The sequence below is a fragment of the Strigops habroptila genome, chromosome 1, assembly GCF_004027225.2.
Source record: "Strigops habroptila isolate Jane chromosome 1, bStrHab1.2.pri, whole genome shotgun sequence".
NCBI classification, from domain to species: Eukaryota; Metazoa; Chordata; class Aves; order Psittaciformes; family Psittacidae; genus Strigops; species Strigops habroptila.
This window is the reverse complement of record NC_044277.2, coordinates 84,881,924-84,898,873: the sequence shown is the minus strand read 5'-3', so window position 1 is coordinate 84,898,873 and position 16,950 is coordinate 84,881,924. Positions and strand designations below refer to the sequence as shown.

Genomic DNA, 16,950 nt, shown 5'->3' with positions numbered 1-16,950 from the left:
GATGATACATTAAACTACGCTGTGCAGAGTAACTTGACCTCAAACTGATTGCAGTTAAATTGCTTGAATTGAAGTTAGTCATTTACCTACTGGCAGATACTCAAGATTTATCTTCACAAGCTACAAGGTTTTATCATTTGTCCATAAACTCGCCGCCAAATGTTAACTTTCAAAATACTGGTTTAACTGTGAAGTGTGGGGAAGTTTTGCTGAAGTCAATGAAAAATTAACATAAGTGCATGGTAAAACATTAAATAAATAATTTGGCACCTCTTCTCTGAGAAGTTAAAAGGATGCTCTGAATTCTTAATGACTAAAATAGAGCAGCACAATAACTTTTAAGGAAGAGTCTTCGATCTGAAGTCATCAGACCCAGAAATGTCATAATGAGCATCTGTGCTGTAAAAATAAAAAGGGTCTATAATTTATTAGAATATAGCAGACAAAAATAAATTATGGTGGGGATGAGATAAGCTTTATGCTACAGAGATAAGTACAATTACTACTCATTTTAAAGAGAAATAAGAAAAGTTACCCTGGGAAAAATGAAGTCCTCCCACACTTTTAACTACACCTTTATCTAGCACATATATCAGTTTAATGTGTCTACACATCCAAGCAAAGAACTGCAACATTTAATTTAAACCTATATTCAAACAGATACAAGAAACAGGAAGATAAGCAGTAAACTTCCAGACAAAACCCCAAACTCAGATTTCAACAAACTTGGTAGTTGTCAGCAGGGTACTTTTTTTTTTGGGGGGGGGGGGGGGGGAAGTAAAAAAGACAATGAAAGAATCTAAAAAATTACAGTGACCTTACAGAAAACCTGTCATGATTTCTTAAACACTGTATTTTTACGGAGAGTGAGCAGCTGCAGGAGGACTTCACTTTGCTGCACTGGATCCTGAAGCTATGCCCCCGAGACCATCAAATTATTCCCTATACTCTTTGCAGCTGACTTTGTTCCTTTCTTATTGAGGCTGATCAGTGATGTAGGCAAGGGTAAAATGTAAGTAAAATGAAAGACACTGAACTCTAAAGAAACAACCTCCACACCAGCCCAAGCTCTCCCTCCCATAATTCAGCCAAATGGAGCATTAACCAGAGGGAGTGCTTCACAGTCCAGCCCATGGCAGGGCACCTTAGATGAACTACACTTGAAGAACCCAAAATTACAAATATCTTCACAATTTGATATATTTCTCAAGCCAGTACTCCCTCCAGAGCTGAACAGGTCTGACAGACCTCCATACCTGAAAGAGGTATAAGTGCACATTTTCGAGGCCCAACACAAAATGTTCTCAGAAATAGGCAAAACTCAATTTTTCCCAGGAATTATGTCATCAGCCTCTTCAAAGATGTTCCACTGCATGTTAGAAAACCAGTGTCTACCTGGATTTTTTTTTTTTTTTTAATTTTATTTAAAAGTAATAGGGTAAAGAAACAAGCATTTGTGCATTTTCAAATGTTTCTTCATTTTCAAAACCAGCCTGTTATTCTGCGCACCTCAGCTCCTAAATGCTCAACTTCAGATATCGAAAAAGGACTCGATTTCCTGAACTGAATGGACCTCACCTTTTCCATAGGCAGACTGAATCTGCACACCAAAATGGAAGCATTTAAGATCTAGAGCACTGATTTCTTTAAAAAATTAAAATAAAATGTAGAAGATTGTTATATTTATGTTCTGAATAAATATAACTAAACATATTTCATCTGCCTCTTCATAAGACCACTCAAGTCAGCATCTGCATTTCCAAGATGCATCCCATTCCAAGCTCAGGAAAGGGATTTCACAACTTCCACAGACATCCAATGACTGTCATGTTCAGCCTGGAGAAGAGAAGGACTCTGGGGAGACACGTGAGCAGCTTCTACTACCTAAACGGCGCCTAAAAGAAATCTGGAGAGGGACTTTTTACAAGGGTGTGTAGGGATAGAACAAGGGGGAATGGCTTTAAACTGAAAAAGCATACTTTTAGTTCCATCTTTAATTGAAATACGTTAGATTTATAATAGATATAGGGACGAAGTTCTTTACTGTGAGGGTGGTGAGGCATAGGTTGTCCAGAGAAGCTGTGACAGCCCCATCCCTGGAAATGCTTGAGGCCATGTTGGACGGGGCTTTGAGAAACCTGGTCTAGTGGAAGGTGTCCCTGTCCATGGCGGGGGGTTCGAATTAGATGATCTCTAAGGTCCCTTCTAATCCAAACCGTTCTATGATTCGACGATGACTAAAAAGCAAAAAAAAAAAAAAATTTGCAGTTGTGTCTGGATGTCTGTAAAGACAACACAACTCTTCCTGGCTCAACTATTGATGCTCAATGGAAAAACTCAAATGTGAAAGGTACCTTGAAATTACTGCTACCATACTTTCCTGCAAGCAACATTTCACCTAATTTCAACAGAGTTTCCAAATAAGCTGTGAATGCTAGCAAGGACCTGGATTCATCGATATCAGATAGTTGCATCAGATAGCACTATGTAGATGAAACAGTAACTTTTGGTACAGAAATATTTTTGCAAGATGAAGTCTAGGTATTTCAAGAGGCATTAAAAATGATCTTTTAACAAAGTAAGCTGGGTACACATTCACGCTTACTAAATAATGTCTTACTAAAAATGAAAAACAGAGATTGTTGTAAAACTAGAATTTTAGAAAAAAATCTATGCATCCTCAGATCAGGTCAATAGTATATTTGATCTAATAGGAGAAAAATACTTCTATTTTGTTATACATGTGCAGTTTTACTCAAGTTACTCAAGAAGTACTTACTGAAGGGTTACTACTTGAGTAGTAACTCAGCCTTTCTCTCTCCCCTCCCCCCCCCCAAATTCCTAGAAATTATTTCAACATGATATCAACACATTCACTACAAAGCAGAAAATAACATTCCCATGGAAAAGGTAACTCTGCTTGGTTTCTTAACTGAGAGATAAGATTTGAATGCCTCAATAGTCTATGTAAACTCAGTTGTGACAGTCAAAACCAGGGTTTAATTTTAATAAATGATTATTTGCATAACATCCCCCTTTCTCTTTGGCATAAAAAAGAAGTATATGAATTGGTTTCCCATCAAATATGCAAATTGGCTTTGTCATAGTTATCTTCCTAATCTATGTTAGTAATTATTCTTAAGTAACTTTGCTCAATGCGTAAGAAATGAAATTAAGTGATCACATACATTTTGTATACAGACTTGTAAATTGCTTTTCTCATTTCTTTTTGGCTCCAAGACACTATTCAAAACATTTCTAGAATAACATAACCATATTTCATAGATAAGAAAAAAGGGTTTGTGTGCCTAAGTAGAGAGAGAGGAAAAAAAAGGTATAGCAGTGTTTTAATGCCAATGTTTTGACATTCTCCAAGGAAGACAGGAAAGGGTATTTGCCCACAGAATTCAATGATTCTTGCATTTCCACTTCCCCCATTTTCCTGTCACATCTCACAGCTAGAAAAAAATGTTAACTTGTAAGAAAGAAGGCAAATGGGAAAACAGACATGAACCCCACAGGAAATCCAAATTCTCTTTCATTTTGGTATGCTTATAGAAACAAAGTCTGAAGTTTTATGCAGTTTAAGAAGCAGATCATAATAAAAGAAAAGAAACATAAGCAATATTCGGCATAGAATTTCTAAAATACATTTGTGGCCAGTGCCTTTTGTCACAGGCAATTTAAGGAACCTGCAATAGAAACTACATGGTATTCAATGGAAAAACATTATGAATAATGACTTATTAACAAAACCAAAAGAACATTCAAAGGCAACCAAGTCTGTGGCAAGTCATGTAAAGCCACGAACTCATAATTCTTAAGCAAAATATATAGCCACACCCTTGCTCTAAACAGAGTTTTCAGAGAAACAGTTAAGAATCTTATTCTTGAACCTATATGTTAAAATCGAGATTGTAGTTTAACATTATTTTATCCTGTCTTCACACTGCTTTTTTCAGAATAATGGTTTGCAGTATGCAACTACCTATCTTTAATTAAAAAGTAAACAATCCCAACTATGGTTTGTTGCTGCTTTGTTGTTTCTGGATCGAAACATCACTAGAATTTAAAGAAACATTATACAACACATCTTCTACTGAGAAAAGTTCATTGGAGATCCCATTTCAGAAGCATCAGAGGCGAAGCAGCCTTCTCATTTCCTTTGGCCATGTGAAAATGGAAGAAAAGCTGCTGAGAGAAAGCCAAAAACGGAGCTGGCAAGATCCATGAAAAGCAGCTGAAAGAGGGACCTTGGGATCACAATGTCGTCATCAGTGTCCAACTTTTTTTTTTCTTTTTTTTTTTTTTTTTTTAACCAGCTCTCACATTTTTTCCCCATGACAAGTAGCTGTTTTCAGAGGTCCCCTCCCACTGCTCCCTGACTCTATACATATCAGTCCTATTCCACATATCCGCTATATTCTACTTTTCATGTAGTATTTTTTTACCCTATTCTCTTTTCAGTCCCTCCCATTTCCCATGTCTATTTAAATGTCTCATAATGCTCCAGCTGCTCAGTCTGGCTGCGTGAAAGTGTAAATTCCTTCAAGAAAGGACTTGCCATGATCTCGTTGAGGAGTTCCTGGAGAATTTGGGCTCTGATCTTGATCTGGGTCCCAAGAGAATGGGCAACACATAAAATAAACAATCTATTTCATGATCTAAAATGTTTGCACAATCAGTAATTGCTTCCCACACAGATTTAAACTTCAGAAACCATGCAGTAGTAGGTAGCCCGTACTGAGAACTTGTTGAGTGACAGGGGAGATCTTTTAAAACATCTGGGGACATAATTGGATGATGAGCACTTTTGAAAACCTGTCTTCAGTGCTTTTCTCTCCCTGAAAAAGTGCAGACTATCTGCAAATATTTTAAAGACGTGATTCCCACAGTGTAGTGTACGGGTCAGCTTCTCAAAGACGACACTGAAGTTAACAACTAGAATGAGTCAGCTGTTCCTAAGTGTCAATTGCCCCGGCACTTTTGCAGCATGTACTAGATGTCCATATAATTGAGATTACATGGAAAAAAACTCAGAGATCATCATACTAGGCATTTTTGCAAAATTACATTTCTTCACTGGCGGGGGGAGTACCAAAATGTTTTAAACTATTAATAAAAATAAGATGCACATAGCACAATAGCGCAAAGTCTCTTCTCCCCAAGTGCAATAGCCAGAATAAACATTATGTTTACCTACGTAAGTTTTATATAGAATTCTAAAGAAATAAACCTACAGTAATATTTAAGGTTGTCTTATTTTAGCATATCATACATTCCTAGACTAATTTGTTAAAACAAAACAAATTTAGTTTAGTTTAAATTTAGTTTTAGAGAATAAGGAACTTTATTTTAAATCCTGCTTATTTTAGTGATAGTGATTTAAGTTACCATATAATCTTTTACAATGAAGTTGTACGCTTATGCCAAACAAGGGTTTTTTAATTTGATTAAGGAAAAAAATATCTTAAGCAATGTTTACCATTAGACAAAGGCATAAATTCACTTCATTAAGAAATGCTCATCTACTTAATATGACCAGATGATCATATTTTTTTGATTCTTATTTTACCCATATACAGATGCTGACATGTAATTGTCATGACCCTGAACTTCAGTTTTTGCAGCTGAGACCTCCTAAACTGATGGCAACCAAGATTTTACAGGGAACGTAAGTTTTAGAAGGCAAAGAAGGATGAAAATGTGCATGTGGTGAAGGTAATGATGCATATAGGCATACACTTGAAGCTATTAGTTAAATTGTCAGTAGCAGGCAGCAAGAATTCTCTTTCCCTTCCTTTGGAAGTCAAATAACACTTCTAACTAAAAATATCCAATGGACCAGATTTTCCTTTCAGAGCTGCATTCTAGTCCTACTAATATTTGCAAAGTGTTGGGGAAAAAAATTCCACCCACCCACACAAAAATGTATGAATGTAGCTAAGGATTCTCATACCAAAAACTGCTTTTCTTCCCCTCCCTCCTGATGGTATCTTTGTGACTTCAACTAGCTTCAAAAAGATATATGCCTCTCCTTACCTTCATTAAGTTGCAAATGAGTTATTTACAACTAATAAAAAATTTAAAAGACTCTGATTTCTTCTTTTTTTTTTCAGAGGATTCTACTACAAACACCAGGAAATAATCCCTTTTTCTTAAATACAAATATGGTCTACTGGGCAAAGTGTTATATGGGCAAGTAAGTCTCGCACTCTGCTCCCTAATTATTGTGATCTATATACAGGATCAAAAAGTATTTACATAATCACAGTGTGTATGCATACTTTTCTTCTTAGCTTCAAGCCTAGAGTTTCTGAGTGTTGCCTATTTTGGAATTCTAGGTTTGCCAAAGGGCTTTCATTAACATGTCTGTCTCTATAAACTGCAAGAAATGCTAAGGTTTTCTATAAAAGTGCAACAATAAATCCATGCTTAATCAACTCTTTGTTGAGCTGCACACATGGACACTGTAAAATACAACTCGGATCTAATGGCAGGACCTCTGTTCATAGCTTCAAGTTCAATGGTGTTTAAGACATGGATGTGTTACTATTTTTTACCCTTAGCCATGTAAACATGAACATTTGATGCCTTAGACTTCTTTGATTAGACATGCATTCTCACCACACAGCTGCAAACCTTTTTTTCCTTCCTACTATTGCTTCCAGATAAAACCAAACTATTTTGCCTCAATACTAAACTCAATCCTGGTCTTCATTGCCAGTTCACCTCCAGCTGCCTGTACAGAGTTTCACACTAAGCCCCTTGTTTATATCAGTGCTGCAATTAAGCCCAGGCCAAGAAGAGAAGTCCCTCAGAGGGTAGCAGAAGTGCAAGGCTAAGAATTGATTTTAAATTCTGCGATGTAGCCCATACACATCCTTTGCCCTAGGAAAAAAAATCCCCAGCCAGATCTCCTCACACCCTACCTCTCTTTGTGGGGTTTTTTGGTTTTATTTTGTTTTCAGTGGCCATTTTGGGACATTTTTTCACAAGTTGAATCCTGTTTCCAAATTGGCCAGTGAAAAGTTTTAGCCATGCTGAAATCGTTTCCAGGGCTAAATTGGGAAACCTGAGGCAGCTGGGCAATCTTACAGCTGGCTGAACTGTGGCTTGCAATAAAAGGCAGTGTGAATAAGGTATATTGAAGCTAAATTGGATTCGTGTGAAGGGACGTTTATTCTGAAGGGGAGTGTGGGGGCAGGAATTAATGAACAGAAATTAAATTAGCTCAACCAAGCTTTTAAAAATATACTGAAAAATACCTGACCTGCTATGAACCTTTTAACAAAGCAGGAACTTTGGGCTAGCAGGACCAGCTCAGCTCAGTTTCATTTCCCTGCCAAAGGTACAGATTTCAGAGGATGTACAATACTACTCAGCCTGATAAGAAAGCAGGTTTACAACGGATGTGGTAGGCTTTATTTCTGTAACCTGGAGTTAATGCAGCGCAAAGTCACTGCTATGGGAAATCCAGTGTAAACCAATATGCGGCCCAAATACAGAATTCATTGTGGCTGATGAAAATATTTAATTAACTAATCAGCACATACCTAGAGAAAAAATAAACATGTCCTTTCATCCTTGTTGCCAAAATTCTCTTCACTGAAATAAAAAGAAATCATAGACTATCCTGTTTTGGAAAGATTAATGATTGAACTTACAAGTATTAATATAATAATTAACTAAAATAATATTTTACTCACACTCTCTAATCTAATATAGGCCCTCTTGCAATGAAAGAAATGATATATGGCTGTACAAAGTGGCTGGTTTCAGAACTGGAATCCAAAATTTCTTTGGCAGGATTTGTGTTTTTTGTGGGGCTTTTTTTGTTGTTGTTGGGTTGTTCTGGTTTTTTGTTGGTGTTGTTTTTTTTTTTTTTTTTTTGGGTTTGTTTTGGGTTTGTTTTTTGGGTTTTTTTCATAGCACAATGAAATAGTCAAACTGCAAATTCCTGAAAAGCTGAAGCCACTTCACAGATGTTGTTAAACCCACCATAAAAGCCATTTGGCTTTCACAGTTTCCCTTTGAATTGTAACCCATATTACATCTAACTTTTATGTCTATTGCAAGGACTACTACTCTTTCTGAAATCCTGTAAATATGTACATGTACCTCCAGAACAACAGTCTTTGTAATTAGCTATAATTATACCTACTGATGTGACAATTTACAGTTTAACTACCATTCTTAGTGAGCTTGGATTTGTAACCATCTCCCTGAGGCACCCAGACTGTGTCAATTTTATGGATGTAAAAGCAGAGAATAAAGGCTGAAGGAAATCTTGCTTGGACATTTCTGACCTTTTATCTGCAGCACTCGCTTTGGTGGCCATAGCATCTTAAAAATAGAAAAAAAAAGTCTCCTAAAAAATATGCTCAGGGATCAGATGTTCTCAGACACATTTGTTGAGACAAACTTCCAGACACACCGGTGTTTTGTGCCATTTTTTTCCCAAGTGTGAGAACTTCTTAGGGTGGAGTGATGGTTTGCTTGTTTCTCCTCTCTTCTTGCCAAGACATGCCACCTTCCTGCTCCCCTTAACACCCCCCCCTTTTTTTTTTCTGACTCTGAGTCATAATATTATGAACTCGACGATGGGAGAAATCAGATTTTCCATCACTCCACTGTAATCTTGACCTTGGTATTATTCATCATCCTCCCAGCCCCAATTCTAGACACAGGAAAGTCAGTTCCTCCAATGTCAGTTGCAATAGAGGTACCTACAGTAGATCTGGAAATAAAAATATAATTTATGTGTCTGTGAAGTGACATCTTTCCTGGCATACTAGTTGAAGATCTGCTGGCAGCATGGTAACTGAGTTGCAGGCATCACAAGCCAGATCAGCAGCCCAACAGCCTCCCTGCAATTTATGGTCACATCATATCTTAAAAATGTTTGAAGTACTTTACTGTATAGATGTTGCTACAGGCTGAAATCTGGAATCATAATTTAATCAAATAAATTGGGTCACACTGCACATGGAAAACACTGCAAGTGAGAATAAGTAAAACTTAAAAAGTCTTCATTTTATTTTGTGTCTCAATGGAAATGTATCCTTTGTGCATTAAGTTATTGCTTGGGTTTTAACAGTGGGCAGGATGGAAAAAAATGCTTTCTAAGGGGCTTCACAGTCACTTACATTTATTGTATTGATTGGTTCTTATGGACACTGTTACCTGGCTGTGGCCATCCTTACCCCTTTCCCTGCCTCAAACTCAGTTTTGAAGTTTTTGTACAATTTTTTTAGAAAACAGAGCATTCCAGGCACGCTTTAGTGTGATTGAGGAGCCTTTGATTTAAATTCTATATCTGGTACTCAATCCAGTTTGTCTATGAAGCGGCTAAGATATTAGGCATTTTATGCTGTGATCTGGAGGCTACAGATCCCTATTTTGAGATGAGAAGGAAGCAGCAGAGAACAAAGCCTTGCCACCAGTTCAGCCCTGTGTGATGCTTCAGAATTTGTGACTGGCACCCTAAGTGAACCCTTAGTCACTTTAAATGCAGCACAATGCAAAAATCCCAAATGGATCCACTGCACATTTCTTCCAAATAGGCTTTCAGTGTAGACCCTGTGTTGTGGGGGCTGTGGGACTGAAATCAGTCGAGCTCTATTGCAGGACTGTATAAATTCACATTGGGAGCTTGCAATAACCTCTGATGAAGTTTCTCCATGTTTTCATGTTGTGAATTTCAAATTTCCTTCCCTTGAGTAAATTCCAGTTAAAAGAAATGGAATTCATAATAACCTGAGCCAAATGCAAATTTGTCCAAAACTGGAACCACCATATGTGAAACCCATGGTGTGTGCCACTAGCATGTGTGCCATGGCCCAAAGAACAGTGCAGAAACGTTCAGTCTGGCCCGCCTCTCTGGTTCTTGGAAGGAGCTGCAATACTTTCCAAGACAGAATAGTTGAGCCAATAGATTTTATCCAGTAAGGAACCCCTATCTGGTGGCTTATTGACTGAGCTGACTGCCAGATCTTCTGTGCCAACAGTAAACTGGTATTTAATTCAAACTACTTTTTATCAGTTTATTAAAAAAAAAAAAATCACTACATAACAAGCATATGGGGCTCAACTCCCACAGCACTGCAAACTAGGCAGAAAATCTGCTGAGCTCACCTGAAAATAGAAAAAGGAGAGTCTCCTGGCATCACAGAAACCTCTGAGCAGCATCACTGTCTTTGCGGGGTCATGGTGCCTGGAGGAAGGGCAAGAAGGAGAAGCAAGCCATACTTGATATCCCATATCATCTAGTTTCTGGAATGGGTGCAAGGGCCCCAAGCAACTTGGGAGTGGTGCAGTCTGTAGTCAGTCTGAAAGTACTGCTACAAATAGAAAGATGCTATTGCCTCTTCCTTATGGCACAGATGAGCAAATTCTAGGCACAGCCAATGATCCTGACTGTCTGTTGTACACTCACTATTCATAATGATCACTTAAATGCTGAAAAATTACATTACATGTTACAAACAGAATATGAATGCAAGCTGAATTCAGCATAAAACTTTACACCTGGACTCTGAAATTGCTTGTCAAAAAATGAGCTGGCTTTTTTTTTCCCAATGTTTGGTTAAAAACACAAGAAAACATTCTCCGGTAATGGAAATACCAAGAGACCCCTAATTATAATGACATGAACAGGCAGCACCATGTAAAATTTCTGAAACACATTTAAAAAGCCATGTTACTAAATCTAAACAAAGTTAACAGATTACTTGTATATTTTTCCTAATCCCTACATGTTTCATTATTTCACCCATGATAATTTTCATCACTTATTCTCTGCTCTGAAAGGGATTTTTCTTTTTTTAAATAAAATACATTATAATCAAATGAAATGCACTGATGTGTTCCTCTTTTTTTGATCTGACTTACCTTCTTTAAACTGTTACAAAATTTCTATTTGTAAAGACATCATTACAAGGAAGGGAGTCCTCACCACCCACTCAGCTCCCAGAAGCCAAGAGAACAAACCCAAAGACGTTGTTTTTCTAATTTTACACTGATACTCTTTGGCCCTAAAAAAATGTTCCAGGTCGAGTGTGCATTTTAAAGGGATTTATAAAGAATCAGCTCAAGCAACGTCAAGAGCTAACTTCAAGCTTATATTAATTTTTTAAAACACGGCATATAGGACAAATAATTCACTAACTGCTTTTTTCCTCCCTTCCCAACTTTCACATTTAAAATGCTCTGTGTCTTTTCTTTAGGACAGAAATATTCAAGGGCTGTGGAATAAACTGATTTTTACAGCTTTTAACACGTCATCCATAGTATAGAATTCCAATGCTAGAAATATGAACAATCAACCAAAAGATATTGGTCAACCTGATTTCAAGCAGGAATGTGTGGGTTGGTTTTTTTTTCTTCTTCTTTCTTCCCTCTAGTTAATGATGAATTATGGTATTAAAAATATATATTCCAACTTCAAAGAAAAGATAGGTTGTTATAAAACACAGGCGTTCAGAATTAAGTTTGAAAAGACTTGACCTTTTGCATGCAAAAACTAACACCTACATGAATGAAGTACTGTACTAAGTGATGATATATGATGGATCATTTAAAATGTGTGTATGGAACCATGCACATTTTTTAAGGCAGGGGCAGATGGTGGTTACAGCACATCCAACATTTTCCAATTACTTTGATTTTTGAAAAATATATCCATCCCATAAAGATATTAGCAGAATCCTTGTACTTTCATAGAAGTAATACTTTCAAATATAAAAGCTTTAAAATATATTTAAGTTCAAATTTAAGTTCAAAAAATATCTTCAGACAATCCCCTTCTCCCTCTCTTCCACAGTTTATTTAGTAGCAAAGGAAGACAAAATTATGAGGTGCTAGACCCAGAGTTTTATCCTAAGATGTTAACTAGAAATTTATCCCACCTTCTTAAATGGGAGATATAGGAACTAAATCCAGCCTGATCTGCTTTGAAGACAGGGCTGGTCAGATGCAGGGCTTTGATTTTATCCAAACACGAACAAAAAGATAAGTAATTTGAGACTGAAGATAACATGAAATCTTCTACCTGCACGAAGAGATTAAAAGCAAAATGGGGAAGAACAAACACAATACCATTAAAAGTTTTATATAATGAAATTAATATTTCTTCCAAACTTTATCCAGTTAGATAAAACTCTAGGACAAGATTTCACCAAAGGGAACATTGGGCTGACAATAGAGCACAAATATTTTCAAAACAAAAATCAAATAAGAAATGGAATTGGACCCCAGTGTGAAGGGAAACAAAAGTTCACAAACACAGCTTCCTTCCAAGTTAGGCTGTAAACCAGGAACACATGGAGAGAAGAAAAGGCTATTTGTACTGTTCCCGGAAACTGGACCAAGGATTATTCCATAATTGCATTAAGCAAATACAGTATAATATCTTTTACATAGTGAAAAATTCAGAGACTTCACAGGCTAAGCGACTGGCTGATCATAGTACACTGAAGTCCTGTAAGACATTAATTTCTGAACAAGCATTTTACACCAATATTATTGTGCTCTACAGCAAGGAAATGGGAAAATAGTATTCTGAGACATTTCACTTTAAGTATCACTTTTTTTTATACATTCATTTTCAGTTTAAGGTCCCACCATGTCCATGTTGAGGATACTCATGAATTGATTGGTTGCACACAATCAAGTTCTGAAGCAAAGATAAAAAATAGTCTTTAAAAACTGTTACTGAACTGATGGAGTTGAGACTCACACTGTTGTTTCAAGATGAATATAAGTTACTGCACTGAGCAATTTCTATACTCAAGGCATTATTTAAGCCTTCCAAAAAATCACATTGTTACTGTCCTTACTGACAAGAAAACTCCGGCAATGCCTTTCTGGGGGTTTTCAAGTGAAGAAGAATTGCTGCGCACAATGTCATCAAGATCCTGAAGAGAGACTGAGGAGAATTTCTTTCTGCTTCCAGCATTGCAAAATACTTCTTTGGTGACTATAACAATTACACATCTCCCAAGAAGTTTGGCCTGTGTATACTCAGGACAAGATCTGCTACCATACCTTTACACAGACCTAACCACCTCCAGCCTGCAGGAAAGAGGGAATGAAGTACTGCACTACTATAAGTATTCTGATTTGAGTGAGGCAGATCTCTAGGGCAGATACAGCTTGACCTAAAGCTTCAGTTGCTGTCAGAGACCCACCATGAAGACAAACCTGCCGCACATTACACATAACTTCCTTGTCTGCCTGTCTCACAGACACACACTGTCCAAGCTAATAAACTACCACCCAAAAAGGATACAGAAAAAAGTCCGCTTATAGGTTAATGATCTTGCCTCTACCTTACTCTAGAGAGCTATGCAGCCATCATAAATTAGCATAATAGTATTGTTTTGAATGGGATCCACTGACTTGCATCAGCCAAATAGCCAGTTCTCTAAGGAAGGGAAGAAAGGTTTGTTTCCAAGAGTGCTAAGTACAAATCACCCAGCATCCCCAACAGCCAGGACACACTACTTGAGCTGTTCATCTGGGCCCAGCTTTGGGATGTTCAAGATTCAGCATAATTTCCCACACTGGAAAGCTATTGTCTTATCTTCTGTACTACTCGTCTCTCTTTGGTTCTGCAAGTATAAAATAAAGAACATCACTGGCTGGCTCCCAAAGGGGTCTCAGCCTTCCCAGCAGGAAGGATGGTGACTGGGATGAGAGGGCCCCCTTTACCGGGAGGACGAAGATGGGGAAAGGGGGGATGGGGTCTTAGAAGAATGATAGGGATGGTTGGGACCACCCAGGAGATAAAGAAAACATGGGTTGAGGGGAAAGCTGGGGAAGCTCCTGAGCATGTACAGTAGCTAATTGTCAAATTTTAACCACTTAGTCTTTCAAATCTTTTTTTTCCCCCTTTCCTTTACACACACACAGAGCAAAGGCATAGTTCACGTTCAGAAGTAACAGCTTGCAAAGGCATTTAAAACTAAAGCAGACTTTTAAATTTAGCACAGCCTTCTCAGTGTTTTCTAATCCTGGCTCAAAGGCTGAACTTTGTTAAAATTTGTTACAAACGAAAATGTTAAGAAGTTCCCAGACTTTGATGGGCTTTTCTAAATTTAAACCCATGGTGAAATTTTTATAGGAAATTAGACTGAAAATGATATAGCCATAAGGAAAGACCACAGCGGAGCTTCTTGTACGTGCTTCTCTCTTGTAAAGCTCTGCAGTATTGGTGTCACAAAACCTAGCTCCCTGTGCAAGCAGTCAGTTTCTCTCCTCTGGTGCTCTCTGGTCCAGGCTCTCCCCCACACAGTAGTTCATTCCCAAACGTGACTCTACACCAGTCCCAGAGAGCAGAGGGGAGCTGGAGCACCCCCTTCAGGGGGCCAGGCTGGCCACCTGAAAGCCACTCATTGTTCCCAGAGGCAGGCAGGCAGCCCTGCAAGGCACACTGACTCTCTGTCTCCAGAAGGAACGCTTGCATGGGGCTTCTCCCCACTGCCCAGTATTCTGGGGCACAGTAACACTGTCTATTTCAGTCCAGGCCCAGACACTCAAATCTTGCCTGAGCTGTGCTGTAGGCATACCTAGGCCTTGTCCTGTCGTCTGCTGTCCTGGCTCACTCACTAGTTCTCCCGGATGGTCTCCAGACCCTTCTGTTGCTCCTGACTGGACATCGTGGATAGACTCTGGCCCTAATTCATCACATCGCCTTGGTTGGAGCTGCTGACGGGACCTTGTTACCTGCACCCAGCCCTCCCCACCCAGCTCAGATGCTGCAGGACTGTGCCCTGTTTAGTGAGGGCACTGCCTGTGCTGGTGTGCCTGTCAGCACACAGCCTTTCCCCCTCATGGTGCAATCCCACTCCTGCTGCTTCCTGACACTAATGACCACTGCAACATAACAGGTACCTTCTTCTCCACTCTCCCTGGCAACAGAGAAGCTACCAGTTAAGAGTCCTGGCACGTTTACTCTTTTAGCACCTATAACTAGCGGCAGTAGTATCAGCAATAGCAATGAGATCCATGAAGGGTCTGCCATATCTGCCATCTGTTTGCCAGGTATGGTGAACACATCAAAGACCTGAAGCAAGATTCATCTGGGAGCAGGAGACCAGAAGAGACCAGTATTAAAAAGGAATTCCTATCGGAAGAAGTAGGGTATGAGGAGGACAGCATAGATGAAGTCTGATGAAGAAAATGGAGACCATTTCAAAATCAGGACTCTGCAGAAAACACAGAGGGGCTGTGCAAAAAGACTTTAGGTATAAACAGGGAACTTGAAGGTGGCTAAAATAATGCTGGGGACTCCTTCAGAGACAGGACCATGCATGAGGAAACCTAACTCCTTTGGTGAGCTCTTGAAGAGAGTATACACAACCAGCATTGCAAGTTTCTCTGAGGCACAATGACTCTGCAGAGGAAAGGTATCAGGATCACTGGGTTTCTCCTCACTGTGCAGGGCGGAAGACTGATGAAGACTGCTGTTACTCACTAACCATGTGATGTATGTGTTACAGCCAGGGCTCATCATGGTTCTCCTTTGCTAAAGTGGTACAAACGTGCATCTACCACATGCAACAAAGACAAGCCACAGAGGCAGCAGACTCTGAAGCCTGCCACTCAACTTCCCTCAAACCCTGGCTTTCATCAGACCTTCTTGGGGCCTTAACAAAGAACTGTTATACTCTTGGCTCATAATTTGCAGAAATAAGACTTTAATCTACTCCTTTTCTTCAGCTCCTTATCTCCCCCTTTTCTGCCTGTTTTGCAAAGTGGCACTCATTTATTCTGGGCAGAGGAGAGACTAGAAAGGGTGTCACATCTCCAAAAAGATAAGCAAGTAAATGAATACAGAAGTATATACATATATATACACATAAGAATGTCCCATGCCTAAGAATATACAGAGCACCAGAACTAACTGCTATATAAGTAGTGTAGACTCACTGCACATACGTCACTACATCAGGCTGAAGAGCTTAGGACAGCCCTGTGCTGCTCAGCTGATCTCTCCTGCCATCTCAAAACCATTTGTTCAGGTCTATGAAATTTTAACACTGCATCTCATTAGGGCAGGTATGCACACTCATTACTTACATTACGAATAAATTCGAAGAAACAAATCAATTATGACAATAAATGTTGGATTAATCCTATTCAGGCAAATTATTTAATTATAACATAAACAATCAGATACTACTATTTTGATTTTTCCCCCACGAAATCGCATTTCTATGCCTGCAAAAGAAAGTGAGTGTAGCCATATACTGTGTCCCAAAACCATGCTGCAACAGTCTTTCAGAGCCCATCACTTTTTTAAAAGGGGTCATTCCATTTAGAAGGAGTGAATTCCATTCAATTAAATTGATGTATCTCTGTAAGTGAAGTTGAGGCCCTAACAAGCAGGATGCAATTTAAGTGTATTTTACATTTTTATATTCAAATATACTGAAGTCAGATACATGCACATTTCCATATCTGTCCCTATCAGAGCCTTAGGAATCTTCAGCTAAACTATTTTAGTCTAGATGACTTTCAGGAATTTAATGTAAAACAGGCACTGAGCAAACTCAGCCACTGGGCATGCCATATATATTTTTTTTTCACCATAAAAAGTGCAAAAGTTCACTCACTGTGTTAGTTTATCCCACTCTCGATTAATGTTGAACATTTTAACAATTATTTTCTCTGCCGCTGTTAGAAATATACACATGCATGCTTTGTATTTTTTTCAGAGGTGCTCTAGCATAGAGCTCGTCTTGTTTTCCGCCAACATAGATGCTATAAAATCATGCTTGATTCAGTTTACTTCTTTCCTCCCCTCCCCTTCCCTCCCTTCTTCCCTTTTCTTCAGCCTTATCCTCCTCCATGTTCTTGGGTGGGCAGATTCATGGGGAGACTTGGGTTTTAGTATAGCCACCACCAGGCAGTTTGCTACTCTCTTGAAGCACATCTGGGCTTTAT

General features: G+C 38.6%; 1 protein-coding gene across 3 annotated transcripts in view; it reads right to left on the bottom strand.

Annotated features, from left to right (window-relative positions):
* The window catches only part of GMDS (GDP-mannose 4,6-dehydratase), a 412,414-nt gene that overhangs the window by 192,959 nt on the left and 202,505 nt on the right, over positions 1-16,950 (bottom strand). The gene's annotated exons all lie outside the window — the stretch shown is intronic.